The sequence below is a fragment of the Tamandua tetradactyla genome, chromosome 2, assembly GCF_023851605.1.
Source record: "Tamandua tetradactyla isolate mTamTet1 chromosome 2, mTamTet1.pri, whole genome shotgun sequence".
In the NCBI taxonomy this organism is placed as follows: Eukaryota; Metazoa; Chordata; class Mammalia; order Pilosa; family Myrmecophagidae; genus Tamandua; species Tamandua tetradactyla.
In genome coordinates, this window is record NC_135328.1 from 151,330,452 (window position 1) to 151,350,585 (window position 20,134).

General features: G+C 39.8%; 1 protein-coding gene across 7 annotated transcripts in view; it reads left to right on the forward strand.

Moving 5' to 3' along the window:
* TULP4 (TUB like protein 4) overlaps window positions 1–20,134 on the forward strand; it is a 422,942-nt gene that overhangs the window by 279,171 nt on the left and 123,637 nt on the right. The window lies entirely within an intron of this gene.

Below are 20,134 nucleotides of genomic sequence, written 5' to 3' on the forward strand. Positions count from 1 at the left end.
TTTTTAAAAGGACTCTATAAGTTCCTTCTGGCTTACAGTTGTGCTCTTCCTTCAACATGAGAAATGGGCCCAGGGAGCTCCTCTTCTCACATGTTTAAGGGCACATGTCACAACAAGCATTTCCTATCCTGAGATTTCACAAATATGTATCTTCCAAGCCCAGTTCCTCTGGGGAAGTTTATTGATGAGAGATTTTTGGGCTATTTTAATTGCCCCCAGAATGATTTCCCTGTCACTGCCCCCCTGTATATTTCTCAGGAACTGGATTATCATTCTCCCTTCCCCTCACCATGACTAAATAAGCTCTGAGCTCTCCAAGCTTGAAAGATTTAAACCAGTGAAATAAAGTCACAAGGAATAAAGATTTTACTAATAGTTACTGTTAGCAAGCTGAGACTCTTTGTAAAACATCAACACAAGAAGACAGATAAACCTCTGTGTGAAAACAGAACATTCTTTTATTATGAGTTTATTTATTTGGTAGGGTAAATCATTAATATTAACTGATAGGCCTAATCAGTTTCCTGTATGGAGCGAGAAGAAGGAGAGAGTCTGCTCTGTTGCTGCTGACGTTCTTGAAGTAGAACCGTGAGTGTGGAATGCTCTGACCAGGAGAAGTTCATGTTACCCTGAAGGTGAATGTCATGGTCAAGAGCACGTGCTATGTAGTTAGGCCACGTAGGCCCCAAATCTCACTCCTTGACTCCAAGCTGTGTAACCTTATGTGATTTACTTAACCTCTCTTTGCCTCAGTTTCCTCATCTGTGATACAGAAATTATAATAGTACCTGCTTCAGAAGATCATTACAAGGATTAGATAAAATTATATATGTGAAGTACTGATATCAATGCCTGCCACATGGCAAACTTTTAAATGCTAACAGTTATCACTACATGTTATAGTACCTGTAGTATCATGAGGTACTACTACCCCAAAGTCACTTGGCATAGAACCTACCTGTCCTGCAAACTGTACCATAATGTCATCAACAGCACCTAGGTCTCTCTTCACAGTCTCTGTAAAGTGGAGATTTCTCTGAATTTGTCCATCAGTGTCTCTAAAGTGTTGTCATTCACCAGTCATCCTATGCAACCAGTTCTTTTTTCTAGGAAGGCCTAGTGATTTAGGTTGCAACAAATCTTCTAATTTAGGAGGGCAAGAAAACTCTAAATCATCACTCAGAGAAAGTAAAGGAAGGGGAGCTAGGATTTATTAAATGCCAGCTAAGTTCTTGACCTTTTCAGGTTGTTTCTCTTAATCTTCAAAGGAACCCCATTTGCAAGATTTTTTATTCTCAGTTAGTGGAAGAAAAAACCCAGGTCAGGCAGATTAAGTAACTTGCCCAAGATTTGAACCCAGTTTGTTTGAGTCCAAAACGCTCTTCCATACTGTGTTGTTTCCTGACAAGAAATGAGTTTTTCTTTTAGCTGAATTTGTGTGTTCATATTCTGTCCAAAAGGACTCAGGCTTTACTACCATTGAAAAAGCAAGCTAGGACAGCCAAGTGGGGCAACCCCCACACCCTGTATGCATCTCCAACGAAGGAACCTTCTGTCTTTTGGTGCTGCCACGATGTGGTCACCAACACCCCAACATATCTTCAACCTTTCTTTCCATTCAGATTTTGTAGCAGACAAACCCTTTAGAAGCACAAAAGAGTAGATGAATTTAGACCTGAAGGCAAATGAATTTACTTAGACCAGAAAACATCTGGAAGCAGCCTACAATCTCACCAATACCTTTATCTACTAGGTGTGAAAAAAAGTAATTGCAATATCTCTTATGTAATTTTATATATCTTTTATATAATTTTGGTGTTTGGAATTGTGATTCTCTAAACCTTAGAACCCCCACTGAGCAGTGTTCACCCTTAAACTCTTGTACTTGAGAGAGGTTTGATTGCTTTTAAATTCTGTTAGAGTCAGATCTTATCTGACGAAAAGACTTGGTGACTCTGTTAACAGTGAATCACTCATGGAAGGAGTGTGGCTCTGTGCACCTAAAACATACCTAAAGAGAAGAGTGGGTTTTTGGTTTGGAGGAGGAGTATCCTTGAAACCCATGCAGAGAAAAACTAATACCTTTTCAAGGAAGTGGCAGTTGATCCTCATTACAGAGCACATCTTTCACTATGACAAAGTAATCAAATGCTTGGCAAAAGCCAAGTGATACTTAATTTCTTTTACAGGAAATGATTATGAAGCCTTTATTTTAAAAACAAATCTGAAAAAAAAAACAATGAATCTGGAACAGTACATGCATTATTTTACAGTATTGGTCACCATAAACCACTGTGCCAGGTGCACAAGCTCTAAATGAAAAGCCCCCTTGGGCAGTGGCCTGGTCTGGGCTGCTGTTCAGCTTCAGCTAATCCACAACCCTTTGCTATTCAAAATCAGGCAGAAGAAGGGGGATTTCTACTTATTTCTCTATATATTTGGTTTTTCCCATTATGTATATTCATATCTCTCTGGCAACATAATGTAATAAACACAATTAATTCATTTAAACATCCTATATTCTCTCTGTTTTGTGACTGTAAGATTGCTTTTGTCTCTAAGAAGCTGTTTTCCACTGGCTCTACATTTTAGCTCTTTAGTTTGAAGATGTTTTTACTTTTGGTAGAATTCTTTCCTGAGATAAATAGATTAAAATACATTTAAATAAATAACATTATCTTGTAAAATGAAAGAACTTTTAGTTTCGCTGAAAAATGTAATATAATGTGTTATCACTGAGAAACATTGTTTTCAATTCTTAACAAAAACTAGACAGCATAATTGGTTGGAATATGATGTCAGTGAACCCAGGCTTCTGAGTTGAACTAGATATATGCTGTTAAGAACCACACCTGAGGCGATAGGTCCAAGGTGGCGGCTTAGTGAGGAGTGGAATTTAGTTCATCCTCCAGAGCAGCTAGTAAATAGCCAGGAATGGTACAGAACAACTACTGGGGCCACATCCATGACTGGACACACAGTGTACACCAGTCTGCACAAGCTAGACTCAGAACTATAAGTCCCCCAAGCCGCGGAGGTCGCCGCCTGTCCACCACAGGCTGCTTCCAGAGGGGAAGGGAAAGAGACTTTACCTGTACCAGAGGGCTGAGCTCAACCAAGCTCCAATTGTGGAACTGATTTACAAATTCTGACTACTAAAACTAGGCCCCCAGCTCAGCTGAACCACCAGTAAAAGGTGAGGTTGCTTTTTACTGGCACAGAGGGGGCAGGGCAGTCAGAAAAACCAAAAAAAAAAAGGTTTCTTTTCAAATTGGACAGCAAAGAGTACTTGAAAAGGTCTGGGTACTGAAGGAAAGGAGGGGGCACATAAGACCTGGAGATATATAGACCAATGTACCAACTTAACCTCTTGATTGGCAAACCCGAGTAATGGGGGTCCTGCTCTGAAAAGGATTTTTTTTTTTTTTTTTTTTTCTTATCTTGTTTGTGGTTGTGTTTCTATGGCTTGACTGCTCTTTGCATGTAACTGCAAGGCTTCTGAGGCTCCAGCTGCCTCAGGCAAGAGCAGAATTAAGCCTGTCTGAGAGGCAAAGAGGCTGGTCAGGTAAAAGGAAGTAATTCCCTGGAGGCTGTACCTTCCCCAAGAGAGGGATGGGGCTCAGCTCAGGTGGAATCCCTCCCTCAAGGAATTCAGAACCCAGGGTCTGGAAACCTGAAGCAATTAAAGCCAGACTGTAGCGTCCTCTCTGTCTCTACCACGTCCCAGCAGGAAGAGTCTACTGAAGTTAAAGGTACCTCATCATTTTATGCTGCTGGGACCTGCCCACAGACAAGTGCCACATGCAAGGCAGGATAGGAAAAACACAGAGTCTAGAGGCTTCTAAGTAAAGTCTGTCAGCCTGCTGGGTCTCACCCTCAGGGAAAACTGATGCAGGTGACTCTTTTCTCCTGAGAGGAGGCCAGTTTGGTCTGGGAAAATCTGACTGGGGTTTATAATACCTAAGTACACCTCCTAAGGGGGGAAAAAAAAAGAAGCACCATTCAGGCCAGGCAAGAAACAAGAACTGAAAAAATCTGATATGTTCAGCAGAACCTAAGCTAGGGGTCTAGCATAAGCCGAACTGAATGTCAGAGAAGAGATAGACAACAAAGTCATCCAGCAAGAAAATCCTAGATAAAAAAGTGAAAACAATCTTCAAAGTAAACTAATTAAGGAAATTAAATATCTAGACATCAGCAAAAAATAACAAATCATACTAGGAAAATTGAAGATAAAGCCCAGTCAAAGGAGAACCCAACAGTTCAAATGAGATAAAGGAGTTAATTAATTCAGGATGTTCGAACAGACATGGAAAAACTCATCAAAAATCAAATCAGTGAATTCAGGGAGGATATGAAGAAGACAAGAATAAACAAAAAGAAGAAATTGAAAGTCTGAAAAAAGAAATCACAGAACTTATGGGAATAAAAGGCATAGTAGAAGAGCTGTAAAAAAAAAAAAGAAAGAAACAATGGAAACCTACATTGTCAGATTCCAACAAGCAGACGATAGGATTAGTAAAGTGGAGGATGAGACAAAATAAAATATTTAGGAATAAATTTAAGTAAGGATACAAAAGACCTACGCAAGTAAACTACAATAAATTGCTAAAAGAAATCACAGAACACCTAAATAAATGGAAGGGCATACCATGTTCATGAATTGAATACTAAATATAAAAATGTCAATTCTACCTAAATTGATTCATAGATTCAATGCAATACCAATTAAAATCCCAAAAACTTACTTTTCAGAAATAGAAAAACCAATAATCAAATTTATCTGGAAGAGCAGAAGGCCCTGTTAAAAATATCCTGAGAAAGATAAATGAAGTCGTAGGTCTCACACTACCTGACATTAAGGCATATTACAAAGCTACAGTGGTCCAAGCAGCATAATACTGACTAAGGAATTGAATAGAGTGTTCAGATATAGACCCTCTCATCTATGGACAATTGGTCTTTGATAAGACAGTCAAGCCAACTCACCTGGGACAAGACAGTTTCTTCAATAAATGGTGCCTAGAGAACTGAATATCCACATGCAAAAGAATGAGAGAGAATCCATATCTCACACCCTATACAAAAATTAACTCAAAATGGATCAAAGGCCTAAACATTAGATCTAAGACCGTAAAACTTTTAGATGAAAATGTAGGGAAATATCTTATAAATCTTATAATAGGAGGCAATTTCCTAGATCTTACACCCAAAGCATAGCATTGAAGAAAGAAATAGATAAATGGGAACTCCTCAAAATTAACACTTTCACACCTCAAAGAACTTCATCAAGAAAATAAAAAGGGGCGGGCCGCGGTGGCTCAGCGGGCAAAGTGCTTGCCTGCTATGCCGGAGGACCTCGGTTCGATTCCCGGCCCCAGCCCATGTAACAAAAAACGGAAAAACAAAATACAATAAAACAAGAAAATGTTTAAAAGATGTTTCCCTTTCTTCCTTCTATCCTTCCTTCCTTCTCTCTGTCTTTCCTTTAAAAAAAAAAAAAAAAAAAAGAAAATAAAAAGACAGCCTGCACAATGGTAGAGAATATTTGGAAACAATATATCAGATAAGGGCCCAGTATCCAGAATAATAAAGAGTGTTCAACTCAACAACAAAAGGACAACTGAATTACAAAATGGGCAAAAGGCATGAGCAGACACTTCTCAGATGAGAAAGCACAAATGTCTAAAAGGCATATGAATAGATGCTTATCTTCCCTGGCTATTAGGGAAATGCAAATCAAAACCAAAATGAGATATCATCTCACACCCACCAGAATGGCCATTATCAATAAAACAAAATGACAAGTGCTAGAAAGGATGTGGAAAAAGAGGCACACTTATCCACTGTTGGTGGGAATGTCAAATGGTACAACCACTGTGGAAGGCAGTTTGGCGGTTCCTCAGGAAGCTAAGTTTAGAATTGCCATCTGGTCCGGCAGTTCCATTGCTAGGTATCTATTCAGAGGACATGAGAGCAAGAACACAAACACAGTGTTTCTAGCAGCATTATTTACAATTGCTAAGAGATGGAACCAGCCCAAATGTCCATCAACAATACAAGTGGCTAAACAAGCTGTGGTATATACGTAATGATAGAATATTATGCAGCTATAAGACAGAATAAAGCCATGAAGCATGTAACAATGTGATGGACCTTGAGGACATTATGCTGAGTAGAATAACCAGAAACAAAAGGACAAATACTGTATGTTCTCACTGATATGACCTAACATTAGTGAATGAACTTGAAGAATTTCAGTTAAGAACAGGTGCCATCAAGAGATAGATAGGGTAGATTTTGGGTAATTGGAGCTGAAGGGATACAGATTGAACAGAACTGATTGTAAAAATTTGAAAATGAATAGCACGATACTACCTAATTGTAGCACAATAACATTAGTACAATGAATGAAGCTGAATGTGAGAATAGTAGAGGAGGGAGGGCTGAGGGCACAAATGAAACCAGAAGGAAAGATAGATGATAAATACTGAGATGGTATAATCTAGGAATGCCTAGAGTGTACAATGATAGTGTGCTGGTTTGAAAGGAAGTATGCCCCCTAAGAAAAGCCATGTTTTAATATAAATCCCATTTCTTAAAGGTAGAATACTCCCTATTCAATACTGTATATTTCAAACTGTAATGAGATCATCTCCCTAGGTGATGTGATTTAGTCAAGAATGGTTGTTTAACTGGATTAGGGGATGACATGTCTCCACCCATTTGAGTGGGTCTTGATTGGTTTATTGGAGTCCTATAAAAGAGGAAATATTTTGGAGATTCGAGAGATTCAGAGAGAGCAGAAAGATGAAGCCATGAGATGCAGAGAGTCCACAAGCCAGCAACCTTTGGAGATGAAGAAGGAAACTGCCTCCCGGGGAGCTTCACGAAATAGGAAGCCAGGAGAGAAAGTTAGCAGATGACGCCGTATTCGCCATGTGCCCTTCCAGCCGAGAGAGAAACCCTGACTGTGTTTGCCGTGTGCCCTTCCAGCTGAGAGAGAAACCCTGAACTTCGTTGGCCTTCTTGAACCAAGATGTCTTTCCCTGGATGCCTTAAGTTGGACATTTCTATAGACTTGTTTTGATTGGGACATTTTCTCGGCCTTAGAACTGTAAACTAGCAACTCATTAAATTCCCCTTGTTAAAAGCCGTTCCATTTCTGGTATATTGCATTCCAGCAGCTAGCAAACTAGAACAGATAGTGACTAAATGTACAAATTAAAAAATGTTTTTGCATGAGGAAGAACAAAGAAATGTCAGTATTGCAGGGTGTTGAAAATAGATGGTATGAGTATGTTAAAACTTTAATTATATGTGAGACTAAAGCAAAAAATGTTTATTTGGTACAAAATTTATATTTTGACAAATGCATTTCCTAATATAACATATGTGGACAGTTTAATTGATTTCATAAGTACATGGAACTTTGAATAGGGCATGAGATTTTGTAGGTTTGTCCAGAGTGATGTCCTGATAAATCCCAGAGGGATTTGAACAGTGAATAAAAAAGTATTTACAAAGTCCCATTGGGGAATGGCAAGAAAGGGGGAAATCAACTTCTCCATTCGGAGAATCCCTGATATTCTCGCAAGCAGTGGGGGCAACTAAATCAATAGGCTGAGCCTTCAATCTTGGGGTTTGTTCATATGAACTTATCCCCACAAAGGATAGACTAAACCTACTTAATATTAGGCCTAAGTGTCACCCCCAGAGAACCTCTTTTGTTGCTCAGATGTGCCCTTTCTCTTTCTCAGCCAATATGGCAAGCAAGCTCACTGTCCTCCCTCTCTCTATGTGGGATAGGACTCCCAGGGGTATAACCCCCCCTGGCAACATAGGACAGAAATCCTAGAATGAGCTGGGACTCAGTATCAAGGGATTGAGAAAACCTTCTCAACTGAAAGGAGAAAGAGAAAAGTGAGACAAAATAAAGTGTCAATGACTGAGAGATTTCACATACAGTTGAGAGGTTTTCTTACTGAATGTTATTCTTATGCATTTTATAGATATCCCTTTTTTAGTTTAAGGTGTATTAGAGAGGCTAGAGGAAAGTGCCTGAAACTGTAGAGCTGTGCTTCAGTAGCCATGTTTCTTGAAGATGAATGTATGATGACATAGCTTCTGCAGTGTGACTATGTGATTGTGAAAACCTTGTGTCTCATACTCCTTTTATCTACTGTATGGACAGATGAGTAAAAAATGGATTAAAAATAAGTCGATAATAGAGGGAACACATGTTAAAACAAATTTAGTAGCTTGAAATATTAGTGAACAATGAAAAGGAGTGGTAAGGGGTATAGAAAAACATAGGGGGAACAAAGGTTAAAATCTATTGAGTAGATGAAAATACTAGTGGTCAATGAGAGGGAGGGATAAGGGGTATGATATGTGTGAGCCATTGATTGTATACCATACACAGAATGTTTGTATGTCAAGAATGTTCATCTTTGTGGTTTTGATTTGATAATACAAATAAATTTTATTTAAAAAAAGAAAGGAACCACACCTGAAACTTTGGAACATATGAAGTAAAAGGAAAGCAAAAATACGTTTGGAAAAGGCTAAGAAGAAAGGAAAGCTGGTGCAGCCATATTAATATCAATTGGAGGTGTGGGGAAAGATACCATAAAAGAAAGCAACAAATCCAAAAATTGGTTTTTTGGAAATAAATTAACAGAACAGACAAACTACCTGTAAGACTGATCAAGAGAAGAAAAGAAGAAACCCAAATGAATAACTTAATTAATGAAAAATTGGCATAACTGTAGACACAGTAAATAATAAAAGGTATTAAAAGTTATTTAAAAATACGTAGGTAATCTATTGGGGAAATGGTGGTCTTTTCAACAAATGGTGCTAAAACAACCAAATATCTACATGGAAAAAAAAAAGTTGATTTTTACCTTACACCAGGTATAAAAATTAGCTCTAAATGAGTTATAGAAATAAATGTAAAACCTAAACTTCTTCTGGAAGAAAATGTAAGAAAAAAATCTTTGCAGTTTTGGATTAGACACAGATTCCTTGATAACACACACACACAAAACATGAATTCATAAACTTAAAAAATTATATTCTATTTTATAAAAATTGAAAACTTCTCCACTTTGAAAGGTACCATTAAGAATAGAAAAAGCAAGGCACAGACTGGTAGAAAATATTTTCAGTGCACCTGTCAGACAAAAGACATGTATCTAGAATTTATACAGAAATTTTACAACGCAGTAAAAAGGTGAACAAGTCCATATGTATGTGTGTGATGGTTGAGGGGGAGAGATGACAAAGGATTTGGGCACTTCCCAAAATAATATATACAGAAGGTCAATAATTGTGAATTGATACTCAACAACAGTAGTCACCAAGGAAATAGAAATTAAAACTGCAATGTTCTACCACTGCACACCTACCAGAATGGCTAAAATAAAAAAGATTGGTCGTATCAAATGTTGGTGAGGGTGTAGAACTACTAGAATTGTCATACACTGCTTATGGGAATATAAAATGGCATAAGCACTTTGGAAAAAAATTTGGTAATTTCTGTTAGAGTTAAACATACATTCACCAGTGACCAAGGGATTAATTCCACTCCTAGGTATTTATCCAGGAAAAGTGAAACCATGTGTCTACAACAAGTTTTGTACAGGACTGTTTATAGCAACTTTATAATCACTAAAAACTGAAAACAGCCCAAATATTTAGCAGTTTGTATGGATAAACAAATTGTAGTATGTCCATAGAACAGAATACTACTAATCTATAAAAAGGAACGAACTACTGTTAGATGCAAGAATAAAGATGACTCTCAAAGCCATTATGCTGAGCAAAAGCAGACGCTAAAGTAAGCATGCTTTATGGTTCCATTCATGTGAAGTTCTATTACAAGCAAAATTAATCTCTAGTGCTGTACTTAGTCACTCTTGGTAGAGAAATAGAATGGTGCAGCCCCTCTGGAGAGCAGCGTGGTGGTTCCACAGGAGCCTAAGTATAGGATTGCCATATGTGTTAGTTAGGGTTCTCTAGAGAAACAAAATCAACAGGGAACACCCACGAATACAAAATTTATAAAAGTGTCTCACGTGACCATGGGAACGCAGAGTCCAAAATCTGCAGGGCAGGCTGTGAAGCCAACGATTCCGATGGAGGGTCTGGACGAATTCCACAGGAGAGGCTTGCCAGCCAAAGCAGGAAGGGCCTATCTCTTCTGAATCCTCCTTAAAAGGCTTCTAGTGATCAGATTAAGCATTACAAATGGAATCAACTGTGGATGCAGCTGACATGATCATGATTTAATTCTATGAAATGTCCTCATTGCAACAGATAGGCCAGCACTTGCCCAACCGGACAAACAGGTACCACCACTTGGCCAAGTTGACACATGAACCTGACCATGACAGTCCACCCCTTGTCAACTTGGCAGCTATACATACTACTTTAAACCATATCTAATTTCTAAATAAAAAACAATAAAACATACATTTTTTCTTTCACCTAACAATACTCAACTGTCCTCCATATAACTTGAAACACATTAAATCTCTCCAGTATGGGGTGCAAATCCTTGGGTAATATTCATTCTTAAACTTGATATCTTGTAACTTAGATAGTATAACATGAACAAAACAGCATTAAAGGCGGGGCCAAGATGGCGGCTTAGTAAGGTACGTGCGTCTTAGTTCCTCCTCCAAAGCAACTAGTAGGTGAACTGAAACAGTGCAGAACAGCTCCCGGGGCCACGGCAGGGAATGGACACACAGCGTACCCCAGTCTGGACTGGCTAGTCTGACTGCGAGACTCGGCTGTGGTGAGATCCCCGAGCGGTGCGCGATTTCCCGAGCAGCGGCAGCTGTGGCGGCCAGAGCTCCTCCCTCCCCCCTTCCCGGGCCGGCTGAGAGTCTCGGAGAGGCAAGTTTCCCAAGCCAAGGCGGCCGGCGCCCCTCTTTTGCGGGCGGCTTCCTGGTCCGGCTACGAGTCTCGGATCAGAGGGCTACCCAAGCCGCGGTGGCCCTCCCCCGCGGGCGGCTTCCTGGTCCGGTGGGGAATTCCACAGGCCGCGGCGGCCGGTGACCGACGCCCCTCCCCTGCGGGCGACTTCCTGGTCCGGTGGCGAATTCCCCGGGCCCACTGCAGCCGGCGACCAGCCACAGGGTCCCCTCAAGCCGCGGCGGCTGACGCCCCCACCACGCGCATCCCCCCGAACCAACGGAGAGAATTGGATTGGAAATCCCCAGGCCGCGGAGATCGGTGACCGGGGGTGATCCCTTCCAAACACGTGAGACGAACGTGTTCCACGAGCGCCACCTACTGGGCAGGATAAGAAAAACAGAACCCAGAGATTTCACAGAAAAATCTTACAACCTTGTTGGGTCCGACACCCAGGGAAATCTGACTAAATGCCCAGACGCCAGCAGCAGAAGATAACTGTCCACGCTCAGAAGATTGAGAATATGGCCCAGTCAAAGGAACAAACCAATAGTTCAAATGAGATACAAGAGCTGAGACAACTAATGCTGAATATACGAACAGAAATGGAAAACCTCTTCAAAAATGAAATCGATAAATTGAGGGAGGACATGAAGAAGACATGGGCTGAACATAAAGAAGAAATAGAAAAACTGAAAAAACAAATCACAGAACTTATGGAAGTGAAGGATAAAGTAGAAAAGATGGAAAAAACAATGGATACCTACAATGATAGATTTAAAGAGACAGAAGATAGAATTAGTGATTTGGAGGCTGGAACATCTGAATTCCAAAAAGAAACAGAAACTATCGGGAAAAGAATGGAAAAATTTGAACAGGGTATCAGGGAACTCAAGGACAATATGAACCGCACAAATATACGTGTTATGGGTGTCCCAGAAGGAGAAGAGAAGGGAAAAGGAGGAGAAAAACTAATGGAAGAAATTATCACTGAAAATTTCCCAACTCTTACGAAAGACCTAAAATTACAGATCCAAGAAGTGCAGCGCACCCCAAAGAGATTAGACCAAAATAGGCGTTCTCCAAGACACTTACTAGTTAGAATGTTAGAGATCAAAGAGAAAGAGAGGATCTTGAAAGCAGCAAGAGAAAAACAATCCATCACATACAAGGGAAACCCAATAAGACTATGTGTAGATTTCTCAGCAGAAACCATGGAAGACAGTGGGATGATATATTTAAATTACTAAAAGAGAAAAACTGCCAAACAAGACTCCTATATCCAGCAAAATTGTCCTTCAAAAATGAGGGAGAAATTGAAACATTCTCAGACAAAAAGTCACTGAGAGAATTTGTGACCAAGAGACCAGCTCTGCAAGAAATACTAAAGGGAGCACTAGAGTCAGATACAAAAAGACAGAAGAGAGAGGTATGGAGAAGAGTGTAGAAAGAAGGAAAGTCAGATATGATATATATAATACAAAAGGCAAAAAGGTAGAGGAAAATATCCAAACAGTAATAACACTAAATGTTAATGGACTGAATTCCCCAATCAAAAGACATAGATGGGCAGAATGGATTAAAAAACAGGATCCTTCTATATGCTGTCTACAGGAAACACATCTTACCCAAAGATAAACATAGGTTGAAAGTGAAAGGTTTGGAAAAGATATTTCATGCAAATAACAAGCAGAAAAGAGCAGGAGTGGCTATACTAATATCCAACAAATTAGACTTCAAATGTAAAACAGTTAAAAGAGACAAAGAAGGACACTATATACTAATAAAAGGAACAATTAAACAAGAAGACATAACAATCATAAATATTTACGCACCGAACCAGAATGCCCCAAAATACGTGAGGAATACACTGCAAACACTGAAAAGGGAAATAGACTCATATACCATAATAGTTGGAGACTTCAATTCACCACTCTCATCAATGGACAGAACATCTAGACAGAGGATCAATAAAGAAATAGAGAATCTGAATATTACTATAAATGAGCTAGACTTAACAGACATTTATAGGACATTACATCCCACAACAGCAGGATACACCTTTTTCTCAAGTGCTCATGGATCATTCTCAAAGATAGACCATATGCTGGGTCACAAAGCAAGTCTTAACAAATTTAAAAAGATTGAAATCATACACAACACTTTCTCGGATCATAAAGGAATGAAGTTGGAAATCAATAATAGGCGGAGTGCCAGAAAATTCACAAATACGTGGAGGCTCAACAACACACTCCTAAACAACGAGTGAGTCAAAGAAGAAATTGCAAGAGAAATTAGTAAATACCTTGAGGCGAGTGAAAATGAAAACACAACATATCAAAACTTATGGGACGCAGCAAAGGCAGTGCTAAGAGGGAAATTTATTGCCCTAAATGCCTATATCAGAAAAGAAGAAAAGGCAAAAATGCAGGAATTAACTGTCCACTTGGAAGAACTGGAGAAAGAACAGTAAACGAATCCCAAAGCAAGCAAAAGGAAAGAAATAACAAAGATTAGAGCAGAAATAAATGAAATTGAAAACATGAAAATAATAGAGAAAATCAATAAGGCCAGAAGTTGGTTCTATGAGAAAATCAATAAGATTGATGGGCCCTTAGCAAGATTGACAAAAAGAAGAAGAGAGAGGATGCAAATAAATAAGATCAGAAATGGAAGAGGAGACATAACTACTGACCTCACAGAAATAAAGGAGGTAATAACAGGATACTATGAACAACTTTACGCTTATAAATACAACAATTTAGAGGAAATGGACGGGTTCCTGGAAAGACATGAACAACCAACTTTGACTTTAGAAGACATAGATGACCTCAACAAACCAATCACAAGTAAAGAAATTGAATTAGTCATTCAAAAGCTTCCTAAAAAGAAAAGTCCAGGACCAGACGGCTTCACATGTGAATTCTATCAAACATTCCAGAAAGAATTAGTACCAACTCTCCTCAAACTCTTCAAAATAATCGAAGTGGAGGGAAAACTACCTAATTCATTCTATGAAGCCAACATCACCCTCATACCAAAACGAGGCAAAGATATTACAAAAAAAGAAAACTATAGGCCAATCTCTCTAATGAATATAGATGCAAAAATCCTCAATAAAATTCTAGCAAATCGTATCCAACAACACATTAAAAGAATTATACATCATGACCAAGTAGGATTCATTCCAGGTATGCAAGGATGGTTCAACATAAGAAAATCAATTAATGTAATACACCATATCAACAAATCAAAGCAGAAAAATCACATGATCATCTCAATTGATGCAGAGAAGGCATTTGACAAGATTCAACATCCTTTCCTGTTCAAAACACTTCAAAGGATAGGAATACAAGGGAACTTCCTTAAAATGATAGAGGGAATATATGAAAAACCCACAGCTAATATCATCCTCAATGGGGAAAAATTGAAAACTTTCCCTCTAAGATCAGGAACAAGACAAGGATTTCCACTATCACCACTATTATTCAACATTGTGTTGGAGGTTCTAGCCAGAGCAATTAGACAAGAAAAAGGAATACAAGGCATCAAAATTGGAAAGGAAGAAGTAAAACTACCACTGTTTGCAGACGATATGATACTATACGTCGAAAACCCGGAAAAATCCACAACAAAACTACTAGAGCTAATAAATGAGTACAGCAAAGTAGCAGGTTACAAGATCAACTTTCAAAAATCTGTAGCATTTCTATACACGAGCAATGAACAAGTGGAGGGGGAAATCAAGAATCGAATTCCATTTACAATTGCAACTAAAAGAATAAAATACCTAGGAATAAATTTAACTAAAGAGACAAAAAACCTATATAAAGAAAACTACAAAAAACTGCTAAAAGAAATCACAGAAGACCTAAATAGATGGAAGGGCATACCGTGTTCATGGATTGGAAGACTAAATATAGTTAAGATGTCAATCCTACCTAAATTGATTTACAGATTCAATGCAATACCAATCAAAATCCCAACAACTTATTTTTCAGAAATAGAAAAACCAATAAGCAAATTTATCTGGAAGGGCAGGGTGCCCCGAATTGCTAAAAACATCTTGAGGAAAAAAAACGAAGCTGGAGGTCTTGCACTGCCTGACTTTAAGGCATATTATGAATCCACAGTGGTCAAAAGAGTATGGTATTGGCATAAAGATAGATATATCGACCAATGGAATCGAATAGAGTGCTCAGATATAGACCCTCTCATCTATGGACATTTGATCTTTGATAAGGCAGTCAAGCCAACTCACCTGGGACAGAATAGTCTCTTCAATAAATGGTGCCTAGAGAACTGGATATCCATATGCAAAAAATGAAAGAGGACCCATATCTCACACCCTACACAAAAGTTAATTCAAAATGGATCAAAGATCTAAACATTAGGTCTAAGACCATAAAACAGTTAGAGGAAAATGTAGGGAGATATCTTATGAATCTTACAATTGGAGGCAGTTTGATGGACCTTAAACCTAAAGCAAGAGCACTGAAGAAGGAAATAAATAAATGGGAGCTCCTCAAAATTAAACACTTTTGTGCATCAAAGAACTTCATGAAGAAAGTAGAAAGACAGCCTACACAATGGGAAACAATATTTGGAAATGACATATCAGATAAAGGTCTAGTATCCAGAATTTATAAAGAGATTGTTCAACTCAACAACAAAAAGACAGCCAACCCAATTACAAAATGGGAAAAAGACTTGAAATAGACACCTCTCAGAGGAGGAAATACAAATGGCCAAAAGGCACATGAAGAGATGCTCAATGTCCCTGACCGTTAGAGAAATGCAAATCAAAACCACAATGAGATATCATCTCACACCCACCAGAATGGCCATTATCAACAAAGCAGGAAATGACAAGTGCTGGAGAGAATGCGGTGAAAGAGGCACACTTATCCACTGTTGGTGGGAATGTCAAATGGTGCAACCACTGTGGAAGGCAGTTTGGCGGCTCCTCAGAAAGCTGAATATAGAATTGCCATACGACCCAGCAACACCATTGCTGGGAATCTACTCAAAGGAATTAAGGGCAAAAACTCAAACGGACATGTGCACACCAATGTTTATAGCAGCGTTATTTACAATTGCAAAGAGATGGAAGCAGCCAAAATGTCCATCAACAGACGAGTGGCTAAACAAACTGTGGTATATACATACGATGGAATATTATGCAGCTTTAAGACGGGATAAAATTATGAAGCAAGTAATAACATGGATGGACCTAGAGAACATTATGCTGAGTGAGTCTAGCCAAAAACTAAAGGACAAATACTGTATGGTCCCAATGATGTGAATCGACATTCGAGAATAAACTTGGAATATGTCATTGGTAACAGAGTTCAGCAGGAGTTAGAAACAGGGTAAGATAATGGGTAATTGGAGCTGAAGGGATACAGACTGTGCAACAGGACTAGATACAAAAACTCAAAAATGGATAGCACAATAATACCTAATTGTAAAGTAATCATGTTAAAACACTGAATGAAGCTGCATCTGAGCTATAGGGTTGTTTTTTTTTTTTTGTAGTTCTGCAGTTGTCCACTTTTGGGTGGCACCTGCATATCGTGCTGAACCACCTGTAAGTCAGGCCTGAGTTTTCTCTTCCTCAGTCAGTTTACTGTAAGGAACTCCCCAAGAGGCCATAGCTCTGGTCTGCGAAAGAGAAGTTAATGTGGCAGGAGTGGAGACCATGGGCATTTGGGCTACTTTTTCATGTAACTTACTTGTGCCGTCAGGACCTGATCTGGCCCTACCTCATATATACCATTTCCATTTTACAATAGACTGCTGCTGTGCATGCCCAACTTTATGGCTTGGTGGGTCAGACAACACCCAGCTCATGGTAGGCAACTCAGGTCTCATGATAACTTGGTGGCCCTTGGTTAAGTGTTCAGTCTCTACTAAGGCCCAGTAGCAGGCCAAAAGCTGTTTCTCAAAAGGAGAGTAGGTATCTGCATCATATGGTAAGGCTTTGCTCCAAAGTCCTAAGGGTCTGCATTGTGATTCTCCTATAGGGGCCTGCCAGAGGCTCCAGACACCATCTCTATTTGCCACTGACACTTCCAGCACCATTGGATCTGCTGAATCATATGGCCCAAATGGCAGAGCAGCTTGTACAGCAGCCTGGACCTGTCGCAGAGCTCCCTTGTGTTCAGGTCCCTACTCAAAATTAGCAGATTTTCTGGTCACTCGATAAATGGGCCAGAGTAGCACCCCCAAACGAGGAATATGTTGCTGCCAAAATCCAAAGAGACCAAATAGGTGTTGTGCCTCTTTTTTGGTCATAGGAGGGACCAGATGCAGGAACTTATCCTTCACCTGGCTGAGCTTACGGTAATCCACTGTCAACCTCCAAGACCCATCTGTTTTTCTGCACAGGCCAAATAGTCGAGTTGAGTGGGGATGTGGTGGGAATCACCATGCCTGCATCCTTCAAATCCTTAAGAGTGGCAGTAATCTCTGCAGTCCCTCCAGGAATCCTGTATTGCTTCTGATTTACTATTTTGCTCAGTAGGGGCAGTTCTAGTGGCTTCCACTTGGCCTTTCCCACCATAATAGCCCTCACTGCACGAGTTAGAGAGCCAATGTGGGGATTCTGCCAGTTCCTCAGTATGTCTATACCAATTATACATTCTAGAACTGGGGAAATAATTACAGAATGGGTCCAGGAGCCCACTGGACCCACTGTGAGACAGACCTGAGCTAAAACTCCATTGATCACCTGGCCTCCATAAGCTCCCACTCTGACTGGTGGACCAGAGTGATGTTTTGGATCCTCTGGAATTAATGTCACTTCTGAACCAGTGTCTAATAATCCCCGAAATATCTGATCATTTCCTTTTCCCCAGTGCATAGTTACACTGGTAAAAGGCCATCGGTCTCCTTGGGGAAGACTTGTAGGAAGATTAACAGTATAAATTTGTGTCAGTGTAACAGGGTTCTCCCCCAAAGGGACCTGGCCTCCCCTTCATTCAGGGGGCTCTGCGTCTGTAAACTGTCAAGTCTGGAAATTGATCAAGGGGCCGAGATTCTGTGTTTTTGTAATTCAGGTTAGAGTTATGTTCATTTTACCTCGAACTCTTTTGTTTATACAGCTTGAACAAGAATTTAGTAGACTGCCCTTCTATTGTATTTCTAGGTATCTCATGATTTACTAGCCAATACCACAAATTCTGCAAGTCATGTAGTTTTGACGTCTGCTTTGAGTTTGCTGTCTATTATAATAGCCGTGTTTACCCTGTCTTTGGCAATTAAGTGCTGCCCTCTGGCTTCTGCCAACTCGGGATCCTGTCATCCCCATTGTGTTTAAGGATTCCAGCTCAGTGACAGTCGTTCCTACAGTAATATCTGACCTACAGAGAAGTGCAACCACAGAGCTCTTCAGGGTTGGTGGTGCTAGTCTCACAAATTTATTTCTCACTGTTCTGGTAACAGGTGCATCCTCCAGACATTCCTGGGGTGTAAGAGCAGGCATTGCATAATAAATCCACTCTAACATTCCAATCTCTCAAAGCCTCTGGATCCCCTCATCTACATTATACCAGGGCAGTTCTGGCATTTCAACCTCAGGTAATGTTGGCCACCTTTTGATCCATGTTTCAACCAGTCATCCAAACAAACTATTAATACCTTTTCTAACCACTCGAGCTATAACATTGAATGCAGAATCTCTGCTTAGTGGGCCATATCAATAAATTCAGCCTGATCCAGCCTTATATTTCTCCCACCATTATCCCACACCCTTAAAACCCATTGCTACACATATTCCCCTGATTCTGTCTATATAAATTTTAAAATTCACACAGTTCTTTTGGAGTATCACATACCTCCTCATGTGTGATACTTTTTACCTCACCTTTAGGGGCCTGTTGGGACTTTAGTCTAGTTATAGGTCTGGAAGAAATGAGGGCTTGTAGGAGTGGGTCATGAAAAGAATTAGAAATATCTTCCAAGCCATTTGCTTCAGGGCCTTCATTTGCAGTTTAATCTTATGAAACAGAATTAATCACTCTAGGGCTAATCTGTTCAGAAGGAGGTTGGGTGGCCAACTCCTCAGGGCAGGCTGGAGGTGGGGTGGTTATGTCCTCAGGATTATCTAGAGAAGACTCAGCATGACTTTGGATTTCAACCTCACCCCCGACATCATTATCAATCCATATGTCACCATCCCATTTTTCAGAGTCCCACTCCTTTCCAATCACTGCCCTCACTTTAATGGCAGACACCATGCAACATTGAGATTTCAGTTTACATTGTAAAGTTGCTACTCTTGCAAGATTCTGAGTCTGATTTTCAGAGATCTCAAGTCTACAGCTACAGGAAATAAGGTTTTCTTTCAGAATACTCATAGAAACGTCTACATCTGTCAGATGGCACTTAAGCTTCTCGTTTGAAGCCTGAAGCCCATCCTTTTCACTCCTTAACGTAGCCAGTGTATCTAACAACAACCAGCCAACATCTCTATACCTCTTATTTCCACAAAACTCTGTAAAGGTGTCAAAAACATTATTGCCGAGGGCCTGGGTTTGTACAAGTGAAGCATTGGGAGAATAGAATGGTAATATTTTGACTGTCTCTTTTGCCAACTCACGCCATGGATTGGGAGTATCATTCTGATTATGGGAATCAGAGTCCTTAGTGCCTTTGAGTCTAGTCAGAGTAGAAAACCATTCATAAAAAACCATTTTTAGGATTCTCTTTCTTAAGAACCACTCCTGGTACCAAGATGTATTAGTTAGGGTTCTCTAGAGAAACAGAATCAACAGGGAATGCTCACAAATATAAAATTTATAAAAGTGTCTGTAGTGACTGCAGGAACGCAGAGTCCAAAATCTGCAGGGCAGGTTGTGAAGCTGATGATTCCGATGTAGGGTCTGGACGAACTCCACAGGAGAAGCTCGCCAGCCAAAGCAGGAAGGGCCTGTCTCTTCTGAATCCTCTTTAAAAGGCTTTCAGTGATCAGATTAAGTGTTACTCATTGTAGAAGACACTCCCCTTTGGCTGATTACAAATGGAATCAGCTGTGGATGCAGCTGACGTGATCATGATTTAAATATAGAATGCCCTCGTAGCAACAGACAGGCCAGCACTTGCCCAACCGGACAAACAGGTACCACCACTTGGCCAAGTTGACACATGAACCTGACCATGACACCATATGATCCTGCAACCCTGTTGTAAGTATATATTTGGATGT